Genomic DNA, 5,042 nt, shown 5'->3' on the forward strand with positions numbered 1-5,042 from the left:
GTATTTGCACCGGAAATGGGGGAGCCTTACCTCATAAAATTTCTTTCTCAGCCTCTGGTCACATAATAGCTCGACCATCTGATTATCCTTGCTGCTTAGAAACACAACGCTTTCCATGTCAATTCCAAAGGGATCTCTTATCCAGTGACTATTGTCATGTTTCTCTGGAAAGCAGTCCTCAAAGCAAGCATGTAGACTGGTCAGATGCGCAGTGATAGTTATTTTCAGGGCATTTTTGGCTGCTGTATTTAGCTCTCCTGCTGCCTGGCAAGTGTTGGGAAACATGTCAAGTCTGTTTTAGTCAGTGATTTATCCCCAACCTCAACTTCTTTTTGAAGGCAGTGAGTTTGTCGGTCTGTTCAAAGATGTGTCCTCTCCCCTGCAGACATGTTTAAAGTGTTGAGGTGCTCAAACACATCGGCGAAGCGCACGAGCCAGAGTTCATTGCTGACCATCTCAGTGTACGGGGAGTTATTGTATGAGAGGAAGGCGGCAATTTCATGTTTAAGCTCATAAAAGCGTGACATTACCTTTTCCCTCAAAAACCAGCGAACCGCTGCCTCTCCTCCATCTTTCTCTCCTCTGCTCTCTCTATCCTGTGGGCTCTGCACCTCAGCTGTGTTGCATTCCAGTAATTAGCAACTGGTTTGTCGCTGCATACAGCTGGGGTGCATCCCGATGATTACCTTCGCCTCCTTATATAAACCTCTGGCAGACGCTTCATCTTTGCCGGAACATTAACTACGCACCACGTAACATACATGTGGTTAGAATACTACGCTGACAGACACTGTGCGTTTTGGCTTGACTCTACCACACTACCTACGCGCTACACTATTTTACACTACACTTACACTACACTACATATCATACATATCCAAGTACCGTACTTTCCCATGTTATGTTCTTTTGATACTTTGTGTTCTCTTTATTTACCTGCTACCGTCATGTTTTTCCCCCTAGCACCTGGGTCTGCAAACTTGAGTCCAACCTCAGTCCTCCCTCACCCTCCTGGTGAGGGGGGCTACCATAACACGAATGATACAACTGGATGTGCTCTTGTAGTGGTTAAAAATAAACAAGGTTCCAGAGGAAATATGTAATAGAACAGTATGTAGTTCATATATAGATATTATTTGTACTAGTTGTGTAAGGGTGAGCTAAGTGTTTATGGGTTCATTAAGTTTGTGTGAGCTGAACAATGAGCTAAATATAAGGTTGGTCAAGGTGTTTCCTGTTTTTGAGTACAGGGTGTTGTCTCCTAAAACTGGAGACAGGAAGCTAAGTTCAGAAATTGACGTAACAGCCTAAGGAAAGCTGCAGATAAAAGAGTGAGCCTGAAGGGTTAGGCTGAAGAAGAGAGGATGACAATGCTACCGTGAAAAGTGTACCGTAGACAAGGGCCGGGGGGAACGAGGACTGACTCTGGGTTGACAGAAAGACTGACTGACGGTACCTCGTGACCAACAACAACTGACTGGACTGACTGGCGCTTTTGACAATGTTCTTATTTAATGCTTTATCTATCACATTGCAGATGGAGAGTCCCTGTTCTCTGTTTCCCTAACTACAAGATTATCTGTTTAAATACTACTCTATTCAGAATAATTGTAATATTAAATGATCCTTTAAATTATCTTTCAGTGCTGTATCAAGCACTGGCACCATATCTTTAGCCACGAGTGCTTCTCGGTGAAGAAAGCAGGGAGTCCACATCGCATTCAGTGCTCTCTCCAGGATTTTCTTCACAACTCCTGAGTTTTTTCCAGTCATGGAAGCTGTGCCATCAGTTGTTACCCCAGCACAATTGTACCAATGCAGTCCCACAGAGTCCAAAAACAAATCAATAGTGTTGAAAATGTCCTCTGCCTTTGTGTTTTCCATACTTTGTGAGGCCTGTTGACACACAATTTCAGCTTTTGATTTCATCTTAAATACAGTAATTATTCATCTTTTTGCTTTGATAGTTATTCAAGTTTTTTCAACTTCCACAGTTGTTCAGCCCTGCATCTCATGCTTCAGGTGTTTCAAACTACTTCTGCCATTTTTTCACAACTTTCAATTATTTCAACTTCAGCCATTTCTTTTCATCCTTGAGATGTTTCAGCAATTGATTGCAGGTACTCCTTCTGTTGCTACTGCTTAGAATCTGTTTGCAAAAAAAGCAAGATGGCAACCATCATATTTACGATAGTTTGGCCTCACTTTTGCATAGACAAGGGAAGTGCTGATGCCATGCCCATCATATGTACAGTCGTAGCTTTTAGCTTAAGTACAACTTCCCACAACATGGCTGCAGACTCTTGATTTTCTCACTCAGTACACATCTTGGTTGCAAATAAACCTGTCAACTTGAAATTGTTCTATTTTGAAAACTAAATAAATAAATAAATGAATAAATAACTTGTATTTGTCTTTGAAGCAATGTTACTTCATCAAGTATCTGTCATTCTGAGTGAAATGTCTCAACAATTACTTGCCCAACAATTTGATATTCACACCCACTTCACACAGAGATTGGCCAGCTGTGGAGGTGAGAAACTACTCTGGGTTTGAACCGGCTCTCTCTTGTTTTGAGCAAATTACAATTTTCAGGTAAACTTCCAAACACTTCGCAAAACCTCCTTTTTTCAAATATAATGAATCCTTAAGTTCAGTCCACTCCTGGTTCACAGTTTTGTTCAGCTCAGTACAAAACCTGGTTATTTTATCACTCTTTATAAAAGTAATAACTTAACGCTATGAGGAAACTAATGAACTATATGATCATACCAGCATCCAGCTATCTGCATCTGAGCTGTTACATCAGTAATGTGTTTTTCAGTATCTTACACAGTCTTTCAGCAATTTTTTAATCCAGAAGTAACATACTGTACATACAGTACACTATATCATGGCTGACGTGATAAGTTAGGCAAGTGAGGGGAGAAAGTAAAAAGCTTCTGATCTGGGTAGTGACAGCCCTGATTCTGTGCACTCACAGTTGAGGATGCATTCATGCACTGAACACCTCTAATTGCAGTTTACTAAATTGGCTAAATTATTGAGAATGTGGGGCCAAAACAAATCAGGAGTCTCACAATGATAAAAGCACTGCAGTCTAAATTATTAGGTGCAAACGTGTGAGGAAGGAAAATGAATGGCAGCAATGACAAAGTCTATAATTCATAGTTACTATATTACTCTTTATTGTGGCATTTTCTTAAAGTATATCAGTCATTGGAAAGTACCATTCAGTCTCACCAGACATCACTGGCATGTTCACTTCACATTGTTGTACAGTAGGAAAACCATTATGAAAAACCCACAGTGAAACCACAGAAATGAGTAACCTGTGGTTAGTGTTTAAATAGCTCTTTGACGGTGTCAACAACAACAGAAAACTGTTCTAACAAAGAAGTAGATTACTGCAAGGCTGTTTTTTAGGGATGCGCATTCATATGTAATAAAATGTATGTAATTACTGGACAGGGTTTAATAAAGTGCTCAAGTTGACTTTGACTCTATAGAGACAGGAGATGAACAGGGCTGACGCAGCCTTGACATTCTGTGGCCTTGCGAAGTTGACTTGATAATGGTAGGCATGTCACGTATGTATGCCAGCAATTCCACATGGCCACACTTTGTAAATCGGGAGGGTAGAATAAAAGTTGAATGACAGATCAGATGATGACTTGTCTGTGGCCACACTAGCCTTTTCAAAAATATGGACAAAAATTAATTGATTTTAATAGACTCATAGTATCACATTGCCTAGAATTAACTCTAAGCAAAGATGGCAAACAGGGAACTAATGGCTGACTTTTCATGTTTTTTTCCATTGTTCCATGTTTTGTTCCTTTGATGGGAGTGTCTGACAGTGTTGTACAGCTCTGTTCTGATTGGTCTGTTCTAATACTATATTGGCTTTTGGTCAAGCAAATGACCACCTGAGTGATGAATTTGTCTGTCTTTATAATGATTGCTCTTCTGTGATGTCTATTTGACAGTGACTAAGAACTCATTGAAACATTGCTCTGTTAAATGAAATTTGATAGGAGCAATACTGTGTTAAATGAAATTTGATAGGAGCAATATTTTATATGACTTTTATCTTTAGTTTGTTTTGTAATCTAGCATCAGTCAAAGATAATGCTCTCAAGCTTATGTGTGTGGTAGCAAACAGCAGTGTGCTGCAATAATGGCAGGGGGCAAGGATCGAGCATAGCTTCAAGCTGTCACACTCCCGACTTAAAGAAACAGTGCACTAACTCTGCATTCACACCCCATTACACAGCAGCTATCTTACCCAAGCCACCAGTCTGGAGGAAATGAAGTATCATCGTCATAGGCATGTACACACGCACAAACACGTATCACAATCTCAAGTGTTTACCATTGTTGAGGAGTGGAACAGTGAGCTGGAAGAAGCCAGGCAGGGAAACAGGGAACTAGATGAGCAAATGTTGATTTGTATGGCATTTAACCACTGGGCCTATGTTAGCGTTGTTGAGTAGGGGTGGTGTAGGTAACATTAGTGTGCAACACAAGAGTAGGATATGCATTAGGTCACTTGCATGGAAACAGCAGACAGCTCTCCAACAACCTTGTCTTTTTATCTTGGATTGGGGGTTTTGCATAAACAGCATTTGTAAAAAGCCAGGGACACCATCAGTGCCAGAATTGCCTTATTTCTTGGATTTATCACAGCCCAAGGTTATTAACATGTCCTTGTTCTGACCAAACCCTGTGATTTGTCCTTCACTTTTAAATCCCAGCCTCTAGGCTCAGAGTGCTTCAACATTCACATCACACTTATACCTTCTATCTATTGTGCACACACAGTTGTGCATGTTCATAGACAGGCATGCATTCAGTTAGAGCTCTCCGCCCACACATACGCCAAAGCTGAGAGGGGAAAGGCTATGGATGCCTGATACGTCAACACGATCTGACAGAGACCCAGTAGCAGGAAAGTGGCCAAATGCTTGTGCAAGGACGGGGGCAGAATTAAAGCTATTCAAAGCAGTATGCATCTGTCTCTCCAGGCTTAAGCACAATAT

Source organism: Monopterus albus, unplaced genomic scaffold (genome assembly GCF_001952655.1).
Source record: "Monopterus albus unplaced genomic scaffold, M_albus_1.0 scaffold77.1, whole genome shotgun sequence".
NCBI lineage: Eukaryota > Metazoa > Chordata > Actinopteri > Synbranchiformes > Synbranchidae > Monopterus > Monopterus albus.